Below are 15469 nucleotides of genomic sequence, written 5' to 3' on the forward strand. Positions count from 1 at the left end.
GAAGTTTACAAGGGTAACACGTCATTTGTAATCCATAATCTCATTTTAGCTGGGGTAGAGCAGATTATGAGATTATAATAATCTGATCATCTAGTTTGTAAAATCTACAATATAAACTGTCCTGTTTAGAAATACAATAAATATAAAAACCAGATTATATAATCTGCATGGTTCCAAACAAGGCCTAAGTTACATCAACTTTGTTACTGTAGTTTCATTTTAATTACATTGTAATTTCCTCTGAAATATACATGCAAGTGGCACTGTGATCACAATGTAATTTCCAGAGGTAATCACAGTGCAATTTTCACTGTAATTTCTGCGATTTTAGTTTACAGTCACTGCAATTGGAGTCCTATTTTCAGTTTAGTTACACTAGATCACAATGATGTTTTCAATTTAATTAAAGTAACTTTTAGGGTTTGTGTATGTTGGGTCTTCAAGCATTTTAGAAAAAAAAATCTTGGATCTACAAGCATTTTAGAACCTTTTCCTGCGTGGTTTGTCTTAGTTGGGTAGTATTTGCATCCATTGTATAGCCTTTTTTATGTTTTAGGCAGTGTTGCATCTAAGTTTACAACAGCTTCATGACTGTAATTCCGTTTTAATTACTGTGTAATTTCCTTTGAAATTACAGAGTAATCACATTGTAATTATAGTGTTCTTACAGTGGAATTTCAGAGTAATTAAAGTGTAATTTTTAGGGTAATTACATTGTAAATCATTGTGCTATTTTACTATAATTACCGTGCAATTTAACTATAATTACAATGTTGTTGTAGTGTAATTTCCAGGGGTAATCGCAGTGCAATGTTTACTGTAATTATATTGGGATATTTACTGTATTTACAATCAGTGTAATTTCAATGCAATTACTATTATAATTAGACTCTAAATCACAGTGTCTTTGTTGGATACTGTTGCATCTAATCACACTCTCAAAATATACTGAGTCTACCTTTGTGTCAAAAACTCCGTTGTGCACAGGAAATTCTACTTGCCTATACCTTATTCAGCAACTTGATTATAGTAATTTTAGTATTTCTGCTACGATAAATTTAGTTTCTTTGCCGTCGTGCTTCTGAAACAAAATTGACCAGTTTCTTTAACTTTAAGTGTAGTTCTCTGTGCGATACACTATGTGGAATAGAAAGAATTTATGATTTGTGCTTTTCAGCCTTGTGATTTTACAGGTCCTTCGATCTCAAAGAAATTCACTAGTCATGAGAAAAGAAGTTGGAATTGAAAGATTTCTGACCTGTGGATCGCCTCTTGTATGATCTTCAATAGTTCTCCCCAAATATGTTGTTGTGGTTGTTCCTTCTTCCATCTCTGCAAGCATCTCCCTCAAATCTCTCTTGACATGTCTTCGTAATGACAATACATATACAACTGTGCTTCCCTAGGTGCATTTATCTTTTATTTCTCATTTTCTCTATGTACATTTTTCTTCATATTATTCTTCCATGTTGCAGTTGTGCTTCCATATAACCATCTGAAAGCATTGGTTTTCTTTCATCGTTCATTTGAAGGAAGGAGCCTTAGCTTTCCTTGATGTGACTTTTAATGAGCATTCTGAATTTCACTTGCAGATTCACGATCCATATTACATTATTAATCATTTTTTTACAAATTAGCTTCCTTTTTGCAAGGATTGTGTTGTTATCTTTTAAGACTAATCTCTTGTATTTTCTTTTTTTAACAGATTACAAAACTTCATAAGATTTTGGGATACTTTTATTACTCCCATGTTGAGGGAATGAATTGATTTTGATAAAATTGATGGTGTCTACCTAGCTGTTCCCAATCATACCAATAGGTAATTTGGTTTTTAGTACGGCTGACCTGATTTTCTTGATTTACATTGTTGGTATTTTTTTTCTTCCTTTACTCATGTGAAACCAGGCACGATCGTGACGTCTTGACATTCAAGTTTATGGAAGTGAGAACCACAAGAACTCTAGTTGATAACCATTTTTCCAGCACTGACATTCCCAACTTAAGAATAAAGTATGCCAATGATATGTTTTCCAGTGAGTTTAAGAGCATGCAAAAACTCTAGTTACTGATTTATTTTCTGCTAAAGCACTTCTGTCTTTATACTTTCAATTTACAGTAAAGAGGTTCATGAATTCCAGTTTTTTTTCCAGTTGTACTTTTGGCTGAAATTTGCTTAACAACTCCACTCGTCTGCATCATTAACTGTATGTTGTACTATGTATTCTCAGCTTTTTGGTCAGTGTGCATTACTTCCCATTTCGTTGTATATCTTCATGATTGGTCTAATTTCCTGTTTGATACTTCTCTTCAGACTGCAAAACATGAGAAGGCATTTTTGCATCGGTGAGATGTTGAACTATGGATAGGGCAGTGTGTATGTTGGTTCATTGTGTACTCATCTGTATGATATGAAGTGTATATTTTGGTTCAGTTTTGTCTGTATAATCTGTAGATGGCAGGTGCTACTATAATTTCAAGGTTTTCTTACTGTAATTCCAAGGTTTTCTTAGTGTAATTTCAAGGCTTACCACGTGCTTGTTATGAGTGCAAATGGGTCCAGTCCAATCCGCATCCGTACCAACTCATGACGCACGACACCCGACAACTTTTCTGCGGACAGTTTGAGCACATATATACATGGGACAAACATACACCTCATAAATTTTCATTGGCTGGAAATTTGAATGAAACTGTATTGCTTTTCAATCGACTTTGAAATAGACAGTCCCTAGAATAATTTACTCAAGAATTTAAAAGTAAAAAGAAATAGAATGACCAACAAATCTTGTGTAACAACAACCAGTAGACCAACCTAGTAGAGTAACAATAGCAGTAACCATAACTTTATCCCCGTCAAATAAAACCATAACAGGCAACAGAACAATACTATCTTCCTTTCGTGCACATGCATACCTTGCAAGGTTACAAGCTTCCAGCAACGTGGCCTATAACACACCCCCGAGGCTGCATATGGCAATCTCATTTCCTATTTAATTAATTAGCCTGGCTCACGCCAACTGAGTTCTCATCGTCTGTTTGTTGCTTTTTGAGGTGGCTGGTTCATATTTCAAGACAACCTGTGTATGTACATAAACAGGCGGGAATCGGTTTAAGACAGCAAGGTGGGACTACTTTAGAGAAAGTATCGTTATAATCTACCAACCAGATGCTAGTATTTTTCTAGAATATCTATGCTAGCTTTTTTTTTGAACACATCCAAACTCTAGCTTTTTTGGAGGGATTCTAGACTCTAGCTTAGTAGCGTGGTTGGTTATTACTCCATCGTTATAACGGAGGAAGCCCAAATTCGATCCCCACAATAGTTAATTTTTTCCACTTCTACTATGAAGCCCACGTACGTACCTAAGCCCATAAGAGAAGGCACAACCTCTAATCCAAAGCGTGGCCAACCAAGGAAGATATAAACTACTCATACATGAGCCATATGGAGGAGGGAGACATACCAAACAGGTGAATATATGGACTGCCGGCGTGCGGAATGATGATAAAAAACATAGGGATCCTTTTTGCAAAATATTAATGACGGACTAAAAATATCTATTTATTTTCTTAGTAGATACTAGCAAAAGGGCCCGTGCGTTGCAACGGGAGAAAAAAGTCATAAACTCCAATGATGATTACCCCATTATGTTCACACATCATCGCTTGATTTTGAAATTTTGTGCACAAATGCAAGAAGATGTTTCTTCTTTTACATTCATTCACAAGTTGAAGCAATCTCACATTTTCAAAAAAAATATCATGGTTGTAAAAAATATTCATAATTCAAAGAATTATTCTGAATTTCAAGATTTTTTATTTTAGAAAACATACAATAATAATCCGATCCACCCGACAGCTAATTCTTCAAAATTCACATGGGTATATTGTCACAAAGACTTAGAAGCATTACTGTTTAACTACATACCTTAGATCCTTCATGAACATTTTTAAAAATATGAGAACAATTCCAAAATGGAGAACATTTTTTATAATTTGCAAACATTTACTAAAAAGTGTGAACATTTTTTGTATTTCGAACGGGTTTTAAGTTTTTTCTTCTGAACTGGCGGACAATTCTAGAATAGAGGAACATATTTTTTTGACGTTGGAGGATTTTTCAAAATTCAGAACATTTTTTCAAATGCATGAAAATTTTCTGAATAATCAAACATTTTATAAATCAGTAATCTATTTTTTAAATTCACGGACATTGTTTTGGAATAGGCGAAAATTTCACAAAAATCACAAGCTTTTTTTGAATTCACAAACATTTTATGTTTTCGTCAACATTTTAATTCAAAATTCCTATTTTTTTTAAGTTGCAAAAGTTTTTTGTAATTCTAAATTATTTAAATTAGAAAAAAGAAAAAAATGGAACAGAAAAATGAAAATAAAAAATGAAACTATAAAAACAGGCATTAAGTATTTTTCAATATTTAGGACATTTTTGAATGCATTAATATATTTTGAATTAGAAAACATTTTGTTAAATGCCTTCAGTAATTTTTAGTACATGGAATTTGATTTGAAATCATGGACTTTTTTTACAAACATTTTTTCAAAATTGCAAAAAAAATATTGTATATGGGAACATTTTTTACAAAAACCCCAAGCAGTTTTTGAATTCACAAACATTTTTTTGTAATATGTTGATTTAAAATTTCCGGTTTCTTAAAAGTTTAAAAGTTATTTGAATATCTAAAATATTTAAATAGAAAAATAAAACACCATTGAAAATAAAAATAAAAAACGGAGCTAAAAAAACAGGCGCCTGTGCATGGGCCGGCCCAAACGAGTGTGGTGCATGTTCTCCCAGCATGTAGAGTATAATATAGGAGGTTTGTACATGGGTCGGTCCAGTCCGAGATCTTTTGCTGTGAAACGTTTTTTATTACCTACTGATAGCATGATGGGTAATTTATGCCAACTTCACAGGAATTTTCATGACGTACGGACAGAAACACTCTGTCCTTTAATAGTAGGTATAGATAGATAAATGTTCGATTAATCCCGACCAAAGTCCATTTAAACACTAACAAAATTTAATCAAACATAAATAAAAAAGCGCCATAACCTAGGTGTTGCCGTCCTCCGTGTGCGGGTAAGGTCGATGAGCTCCAGCGTCGGCTCCGCCCAAGGGAAAGTGGTCACCCATGTCAGCCGCACCGCCTCCTTCGCCGAGTGCATTGCTTCGCGGAGGGCATTGCTTCGCGGAGGGCACACTCCTCATCTTCCCTCTCCCCTTCTCCGGGCACTCTTCCTCCTCTCGTGCCCAACGGTCACGACGTTCCTCCTCGTGCTCGGCTTGCATCTGCCACTTGTTCTCAATGTGCTGTAGAGTAAATAGGCAATTTTCCGAGTAGATTAATCCATGAAATAATTACTAACATGGCATTGACTAGGTTCATGACATACTGATCACGGAGTATACTAGCAAGTACTACGCATATAGCCGAAACATCTACGCATATAGGTAATACTACTAGTGCAGACAGAAACATGAGAAAGATAAACATATCATACCCTCCGATCGGCCAATTGGCCGTAGCAGCAGCGGTGGCGGCGGCAGTATCCTCTGCCGCCTTCTTCTCGGCTTCGGCCTTCTCGCGGACGAGACGGTCAGCTTCGCTTGGTGAAAACATGGCGATGACGAGGGCGACACGGACGTAGACGAAGCAGACGGACGGAGGCGAGCAGTCGCGTGATCGCTCCCCAAAAACCTAATCGCCCCTCTCCCGTACAGGAACTGGAGAGGAGAGGTTTCGGAGGCCTGCTCTCTCGTCGACCGTGTAGGCGGTAAACGGGACGGAGTCGTCGACGGCAGCAGCAGACAAGGAACGAACGCGTGAGGCAGATGTGATCTGGTTCTCGTGACGACTAGGGTAGGTGATAGCCTGCTTATAAAGGCGGCTGGGTGGAGAGACGTGGGCCGAACCCACGTCCGAGTCGGTAACAACCCACGATCCGACGTCTCGGATCATGCCGTGTCCGTTACGTATTCTCCGTTCCTGACCGGCAAAAATAAGCGCGTAGGTATGAGCTCGGCTCGGCTCATTCCCGCGACGCGTCGTGACGAGGCGTGGCGTGGCGAGACGTGCGGCGGAGGAGGAGTGCGTGAGGGCACCTTCTCTTCTCACTCTCCAATAGCATGTGAAAGAGAGACCCTTATAAAGGGGTCCAACTTCTCCTCCACTAGCGGGGTGGGACTAAACTTCCCACCACCTTGTCATGCCATCACCTACATGGGCCCTTGGAGATTTTTCTGAAATTTGTCTTATGGGCCTAAGGCCCATCTCTAATTTCAACAATCCCCCACCAGATCTCAAGGGCACATCGTGTTCCCTCGTTCCAATCACTGTTTTAATATACCAGCATTTCAGTGAAGACCTATTAAGGTTGAGCTTCACCTAGAGCAAGTAGCTACACCCCTTTACAACTGAACAATGGACTATGCCTTGAATTGTCAGTTTGGCGTAAAGGAGCTTCACCACAAGTCTTACTAGTACTAGCCTGCCGAAGGTGACCCCTCGGGTGGAGCATATTAGTCACACTCCTGGCTTATTCATGAGTTTACTAGAGATCACCCAAATCTCATAGACTGTGACCAGCAGTCAAGCTCATATAGGTGTGTTCCTCCAAAGATCGCTCTGTAGGACATCATCTTGCTTACATATAAGCCTTAGAACACATTAAGACAGTAGTCATCCTACCATACAGTATCCGAGAGTATTGCATCTCCAACGGAGTGGGTTAGTAAAATTACTCTCCTCAGTTCACCACTAGCTTGGTTTCCCAGGTCCTACTTCACGGGATCTCCGATCATATAGGTTGGGTTACTACCATGACAACTCATGTGGGTCTCATACCCATCTCCCTCGATGCACTATCTATCACAACACGTGATAGCCCTTTAGTACAGGGATCTACCATATTCTTAGCCGTTTGGATGTAATCCAACGCTATCACTCCGGAGTTTCTCAAACGTCTAATGCTGTTAATTCTGCTTCCATTGTCAATCTCGTTAAGATCGTTTGCTTGCAAGACTTCCAGGAAACAACACCTAGCCGCCTTTATAAGCAGGCTCGGCTCATTCCCACAACCCGCGGCGCGTCGTGACGAGGCGTGGCGAGGCGGGCGGCGGAGGAGGATTGCGCGAGGGCACCTTCTCTTCTCACTCTCCAATAGCATGTGGAAGAGAGACCCTTATAAAGGGGTCCAACTTCTCCTCCACTAGCGGGGTGGGACTAAACTTCCCACCACCTTGTCATGCCACCACCTACATGGGCCCTTGGAGATTTTTCTGAAATTTGTCTTATGGGCCTAAGGCCCATCTCTAATTTCAACATGTGCTCCTCCACCATGTGGCGCTCTTTCCTGTGCTCCAAGTAGGCAGCCTCATGCGTCGGCGTCACACCCAGCGCGATAAGCGGTGCGTTGGCCGACTCACAGAGGTAGCCGGTCAACTCGTACTTCTCTGGATCGTGCTTCATGGACGACGGCTCAACATTGGGCTCGAGGAGCACTGGCGGCTACGCGAAGGGGGGGGGAGGGCGACGCGGTTCCCGGGAATTGAGAGGGCGAGGGCCTCCTCCTGGTGGTCTTAGTGCGCGTCCTCCTCGCGCTCGTTTTCCTCCAGCGCACTGCATTGCTGTCTCCGACGTAGCCTGGTAAGAGCCTTCTTCTCCTCCTCGGATCGAACCTTGGGGGGAGGTGGCACGAAGCCAGAGTTAGGTTGCACGCCGCGCGGCGGGCCACATCTTGCTACATCACGAACCAAAGCCCCTAGTTCGGGGAGCCCGTCGCGTACACAGGGTGGTGCCGCTGCTCCGATGTGAGGATGGCGCGGCGTATGCACACCTTCTATGCGCGTGCCCCGAGCAAGGCACTGCCAACACTGGGATGCAGTTCGGTCCAGTTGCCAGCCATGGGGGATATTGACATCCAAATGCGGCAGCAGATGGTGGTACTACTAGTGCGAGCGCACTTGGTGCACCAGGATGTACAACCTGTCCCGGCTGCCATCACTGGCCGCATGCAGCTACATCTAAGAGAGTGGAGGTGGTGAGGGTAGCGAGCGGGAGGAGATGGCGCTGGTGTAAAATTTGCCCTTTCACTTACCGACGAGCTAGGGGTTTGTGGAGGCTAGGGTTTTGCTGTCGCCGGTGAGGGAGTGAGCTAGTCCAGATATGGACGGGGAGAGGAAGTGAATGAGGTCGGACCCCCCGCATGCTTGAATAAAAAAGGACGCCGTCCCAGATGCTTCAACACACTGCCATGTGAGCCCAAGTTAGGTAGCCGCATTGACTATGACCGACAATGGTGGTTGGGCGGCCGAAAAGCGAGGTCACCACGAATGTCGCGATTCTTCTCTTGCGTGGATGCAAATCAGTTACAATTTGGGCGTGAAATGCGTTCATACGGACAACGAGCGGACATATTTTGGTTTTGGTCGGCGTGTTGGGTCATGGTTTTGGACGTTTCGATGCAAAAGGACACGCACAAACAGTTTGGGTCCGTGCCTTGGAGTTTCTCTTAGTACCGAAATGCGTTGGAAAGGTGGATAGAGACAGTGTTAAGCTGGAAAGGTTTTTGTTTTTTTCGGCTCCTCTACCGTGTCGCTAGATCCATCTCTTATGATAGAATTGTTTGAATACTTTTTTGTGTAGGAATTCCTTAAATATTCTGACGGTGAAGTTTGGCGCATTATGAGTGATGACGATGTTAAGGACACCAAACTGATGTATGAGAGTCCTATTTTTGATGGCGTTTGGATTTCCCACAAGAGGTAGGGTGAAGTAATATAGTATCAACTAGTTTTATCTTAGTTGAGAACCAAGATTTATCGAACCGATAGAAGAACCAAGCAAACAACCGCGAGCAGCACCTACACACAAATGAGCATATACTTAGATCCAACGTGGGCAAGAGGGTTGTCAATCCCCTTGTACTCATTAGCGCCAATGATTAAATATGTTGATAAATTGTAAAGTAAAATAAATTGCGGAATTTTTATTTTTATAATATGATTAAAATAGAACAGGGCCTGATGTTTACTATGCAACTTTATTTTTGTGGATGTTGTTGGGCCTCCAAGTGCAAAGTTTTGTAGGACAACATCAAATTTTCCTCAAGTGGATGAGCTAAGGTTTATCAATCCGTGGAAGGTATAGGATGAAGATAGTCTCAAACAACTATGCAATCAAATATAAGAGATCTCTCAACAATATATTTTATAATATGTATAGATAAAAACATCGAGGTAGCAACTAGTAAACAGAGATCAACATGTTATATAAATGCTTGGAAATAAGTCCTAGGGTTCATACTTTGACTAGTGCAATCTCTCAACAATGCTAACTTAGTAGAATCATATGGTCATCCGTCAACATGCAACAAAGAATCACTCCAAAATTCCTATTAGTGGAGAACATATAAGAAGTTGTTGTAGGCAGCAAACCACGTCAAAGCTATTCTTTCCGGTCAATCTTTTGTGCCATTACTATAGGTGTCACAAACAACCCTAGAGTTCGTACTAGAATAAGACCTATGATACATATCAATCAACCCTAATGTCACCTAGATACTCCAATGTCACCTCAAGTATCCATGAGTTAATTATTCGACATGCATTAAACAATTTCATAATCATCATACTCGATCCAACACTAAGAACTTTAAAAAGCACCCCAAGAGTTCTGTCGGAGAAATCGGATGAAAACATGCAATCAACTCGTATGCATAGATTCCCAAGGTCACCAGAATCCGCAAGTTGACGCCGTAACATATATCAAGTGAATCAATAGAATACCCCATTGTCACCATGGGTTTATACATGCAAGACATACATCAAGTGTTCTCAAACCCAAAATATTCAATCCAACATAACAAGATCTCAGAGGGAAAGATTCAATTCATCACAACAAGATGGAAAGTGAAGAACACCATTTGATCCAACTATATTAACAAAGCCCACGATACATCAAGATCGTGCCATCTCAAGAACACGAGAGAGAGAGAGAGAGAGAGAGAGAGAAAGAGAGAGAGAGAGAAAGAGGGAGAGAGAGAGAGAGGGAGGAAGGAGGGAGGGAGAGAGAGAGAGAGGGAGAGAGAGAGAGGGAGAGGGAGAGAGAGAGGGAGAGAGAGATACGTTAGACACAACTGCTCCCTCCTCATCATGGACTTCGCCAGGATGATGAAGATGGCCATCGATGATGATTTCCCCCTTTGGAGGGTACCAGAAAGGCTCCATATGGGGTTTTCTTCAATACAAAGAGTTGCAGCAGTGGAACGGGAGTTCGAGGTTAACTTTCGAGGGTTTCTGGATTTATAGAAATATCCAGTGTCGGAATCGTGTCAGTGGGAGCCACATGGGCCCCATAAGCTAACAGAGCGCGCCCCGTTGGCTTGTGGCGCACAGGTGGCTCCCCTCCGGTGGTTCTTTGCGCCGTATATATTATTTTCCCCACAAAAATCATAAAAAAGTTTTGGATGAATCCGAGAAATTTTATTTTCTGCACAAAAACAACATCATAGTAATTCTGCTAAAAACAACATTAGTCCGGGTTAGTTCTTAAAAATCATATAAAGTTCGTTTCCGGACATTTCTGGAGACCCTCGTGACGTCCGTGATTTCATCCGGGACTCCGAACAACCTTCGGTCACCAACACATATAACTCAACTATACCGAAACGTTACCAAACCTTAAGTGTGGAGACCCTGCGGGTTCTGGACATGACTTATATGTGATGTTGTATTACTGAGTGGGTCCCGAGATACTTCTCCGTCACACGGACTTATATGTGATGTTGTATTACTGAGTGGGCCCCGAGATACCTTCGTTGATACCTATATTTCCAACAGAGCGCGCATGCATGTCTCTCTTGTTTTCATGCTCATACATGTGTGGAAACATCCTCCCTTATAAGAAGGTCCAACTCCCATTAAACTAGCAATGTGGGACTAAACTTTCCACCTCTTGCCTTACACAAATGGGCTGCGTGGGCCTCTAGGATTTGTTAGGAATTTATGAAATTATATATTGGGCTGATCCAAAATAGATAAAATTCCAACAGTCAACCACGTGGTGATCTCTACGCTATATGCGCCAGTGGGGAGAGGGGAATGAATCCAATGAACTGGTCGATGGAACCAACACCAACAGTCAACCACGTGGTGATCTCTGCGTTATATGCGCCACGCGTGTGTACAAGTGTCCAGAATGTGTGGTTCTTTGTCAGAATGGTGCACTTGTAATTTTATCTTGGTGCTAAATTGTAGCACTGATCTGTACTATTTCGTCTGATTTATTTCCACTATTCTTAGAGAATAAGAGCATCTACCACCACAAGTATCAGAATCTGGCCCAACCGCGTGCGGATGGGCCGCACGTATCTGTGCACACAGAAAATCATATTCAAGATCAGATACCTCATTTGCAAATCATCAAATTCATACAATTATATGCAACTAAACTACTCTAAATTTTCATCGGCCACGGTCCTTATTGTTTTGGTCTTGTCCATGTCTAACGGCAAGCTGAGCCCTCGGAGTAAAGTACGGTCGCGAGCGAGGTAGAGTAGGACATGAGACACACACGGATTCATGGGGCTCGAGGCGCCGACGTCTCCTGTGTCCTACTCTTCCTCGTCGGAGCCGGGAACCTACACTTAGCCGCTACATGTGAGATCAACAATGGATGATCCACTATGGTCATAGGCAGACACATCCCATCATGATGAGGTTGCGGCGTGAGGGGTCACCGGTCACTCATTGCGGCGCAGGAGAATGTGACTCCGCCTCATTGATGCCTGTCGTGGCCTTCGGTGCCTGCTTCCTTGCATTGTGGGCACGCCATGCCATATTTGTATTGGACGTGAAGCGGATGCGCATCTACGACAATTGAACCAATCCAGGACGGTAAGAGAAGCATCCGTGGCTACGCACCAATCACCGCTAAAATACGAGGTAAATAGATTAAAAAAACACTTTCCAGTATCGATCTCCCTCCTACTATCTGTAAACAAAACACACATGCAGGCAACCATCATTGTCTGATCCCAAAGCGTCTACTTTTTGAAGCAATCATCATCAAGGCCAAACTGACAGTCTATAAAGAAGGTTGTGATGCCTACCCCACGGGCTACTTTGGAGCTTGGATCAAGATGAATGCCCCCTAGCCCATGTAGAAACATAACCCCAAGTGTATGTGTTTCATGGATTACTAGCCGCGTTAAAAGAAGTACAAAGGAAAAAGTTGTCGAAGCTGCTGTCCACCACCTTTGCAACCTTCACAACATAGCCATCCATGACCTTAACTACAATGCTCTGAAGACTATGTACAAGAGTTTCTCAGCCGCGCAAGAATGGAGCAAAACTAAAGAAGAAGAGATACAGATAGAGTCACGCCATAAGACAACTCTTCAACAAGACAATTCAAGACGAACAATAATTCTCAAAAAAATCTGTCAGCTTCCTTCATTTATCACTATGTTACCGAGACAAACCCCTCCGAGGGATCGTCATCTCAAGTCTAGGAGATGGTCAACAACTTTCCAATATGTATAACAGGCCTCCTATTTATGCGCCACCTAGACGGACCATCTTCTTGCACGTGCTACTTGTATTATAGAGCCCCTATGTTTGTCTCACTTACATGAATTGTTCCTTTTATGCACTAAGTCTTAATGGTTACTTGCCTATGTATAGACTAAATGTAACGTTTTTATATATAAACTACTTTGTTCTAAGTAAAACCTTAAACAAACTTACCACACATTATAAGACAAACTAAATAGCTAACTGATCTACGTGGCGCGGAGTGTCGCCGCGCACTATTCGCTAGTACAACTCTAGTTCACTAGATAGATACACACGTGTGACACTGAAAGAAAAGAGGGAAAGGGGACCAAATCGACTATATATCACTCACTACATCAGCGTGGCCTGCCATTACTTTAGAATGAATAAAGGAAATAAATATTATACCAAGAAAGAAGATATACATAAGGGAATAATATTGGATAGTAATTATTACGGGACAATAATATTTGGATACTAATAATTATGACATTAATTATAATATCACAAATCTTATACTTTAATACCATAAATCTAGTATAAAATGGTATGTCCGTGATGTTTTCCTTCAGAACTGACAAAGCAAGGCAACGATCGACAAGTCTTTCCTTCAATACAACAACTATCTAAGATGAGGACTAGCCCGACGTTGCTCTTGGTCGTCACCTTCCTTATCCTAGCATCAGGTACCCATTTGATTATGAAATATGTTCCTTCAAAATCTCGTCCAACAAATAACGGGCAAGTTTTGATCTTCCCTTTTCCTCATGGTGTGATTTTTGCAGATGTGGCAACGAAGGCGTCAGCCGCCGTTGAAGGAAACCCCTGTGTGACAAGCATTATCCCATCACCAAAGCCATGTGCTAACAAGAGCTGCAATCAGGCATGCATAGATCATACATGGGGCATCGGATATGGCAAGTGTGTTGTGGAGGGGTGCAAGTGCGAGTATTGCATTAAAATGGATACTAATTAGCTAGGGTCGGATGTCATGTTCAACTAAATAACATAATGAGATCATAAATTGTGTGGCAAGAAGGTTGTTCTCCAATAAGACATATGAAGAATGATGAATTTTACCTTTCTTCTTGATTTATCTGATATTATAAAGTGAGCTATATGATGTTTACATGCTTTTTAAAAGAATCATATATATTATATCTATGAGTTTGTTCAGGGTTCATTACGTGACATCTTAGTATGGAGTTAATTCCACGTTGGTACCACAATTGGATAGTCTCAACGAATTGGTACCACTTTTATTTTTCCTTTTTGCAAATCAGTACCATGTCTAGGTCGTACGACTATAAATCGGTCTAAACTGCTTGTAAATGTGTATTGACGCTAAAACTAACCAACGGGGTCTGTTTGTTAGGAGCCCACGTTGCATGTCCTTTTATGAAAAACCCCTTTGCTTTTTTAATCATGTACCCCTGACTTGAAGAAACTTATTTTTGCAATAAATTGGAGACTATGGGATTTGAACTTATATAGGTCTAGCCACTGCGCCACATCGTTTGAGGCCCTGTTTGGAATCATAATAGATTATGATAATCTGGATTATGAAGATAGATTATATAATCTGGTTTATAAACATAATCTAGGTGGACATGTTTGGAGGCCAGATTATATAAACTGTAATTCAGGATTTACATTGCATAATGACCTGTTTGCCCTCTGTTTTTTTTAAAAGAGGAGGGTGAGAGTGGTAGGAATGTAATTATCTCCAACTTTACAAGGGTAATGAGTCATTAGCAATCCATAATCTGATTTTAGCTGGTATAGAGTAGATTATGAGTTTTTAATAATTTATCCATCTAGTTTTTTATAATCTACACCATAAGCTGTCCTGTTTGGAGACAGAATAGATTATAAAAACTGGATTATATAATCTGGGTGGTTCCAAACAGGGCCTGACAAGATTAACCCATTTATTTATCACACATTAGTACCCTGCAGGACTGAATCCTAAACAAAAAATAGTTGGGCCACGCTGGAAAAATTGCAAGCAGTGCGCCAGTTCGTTTTACATGCTTATTATGAGTTACTTATTTACCGCATATGAGTACCCTCCAGGCAGTGCCGGAGCTAGGCAAAAGGTTCAGGGAGGTCAAAAGACAATCATGAAAATCCGAAGGGGTAATAACTATTTTTCTCTCATTCTAAGCATCATCGGAAAAGAATTCAACAATTTACATCCTTTTTTTAATACAAGCCGAACAATTTATTTCATTTCTAAAATTTACTTTGATTACACAATAATTTTTAATAAATGTTATCAACTTTTTAAGTAATTTGTTTTTTAAAAATACAAACGCTGATGGGTCAACTAAGATTTATTTTCAGAAATATTTTTAAACGCACAGTTACTTAGAAAGTTAACAACATGTATTAAAAATGATTACTTGACAACATGTTCAACAGTTTCTGAGAATAAATCTTAGTTGGCCCATGAGCATTTGTACTTTTAAAAACGCACAGTTAGTTATTTTTATTTATTAAAAATGATTGTATAATCATAACAAATTATAAAAATGTATTTAAAATTTTCAATTTGTACTACAAATCAACGTTTCTTAAAATACAAGAATGATTTTACACAATAATGTTCTGATACGCATTAAACATTTTCTGATATGCATATTGTCAATTTTTTTGAATGGACGAATAACGTCTATAAAAATAAATACATGGTAAAGAATTTTGAAAACATTCTGAACATTTTTAAAACTTCCGAAAAAATAAATATGATTTAAACATTTGAAAAGAAAATCTAAAAAATAAATACGCATCAAATTTTAAATTTCCTTGACTAGGAGTAGGTAAATATGTACCTTCATATACTAAGCAACTAAGATCTGAATGGCCTACCGATTAGCAGGAAGCAAC

General features: G+C 40.4%; 1 long non-coding RNA gene across 1 annotated transcript; it reads left to right on the forward strand.

The window, feature by feature from the left end:
* The first annotated feature begins 13146 nt into the window (after window positions 1–13146).
* On the forward strand, window positions 13147–13681 carry LOC123411727. Its single transcript, XR_006613316.1, has 2 exons — window positions 13147–13266; window positions 13366–13681. It is a non-coding gene; the product is annotated as an uncharacterized LOC123411727 (long non-coding RNA).
* Window positions 13682–15469: the final 1788 nt, after the last annotated feature.

The sequence above is a fragment of the Hordeum vulgare genome, chromosome 7H, assembly GCF_904849725.1.
Source record: "Hordeum vulgare subsp. vulgare chromosome 7H, MorexV3_pseudomolecules_assembly, whole genome shotgun sequence".
In the NCBI taxonomy this organism is placed as follows: Eukaryota; Viridiplantae; Streptophyta; class Magnoliopsida; order Poales; family Poaceae; genus Hordeum; species Hordeum vulgare.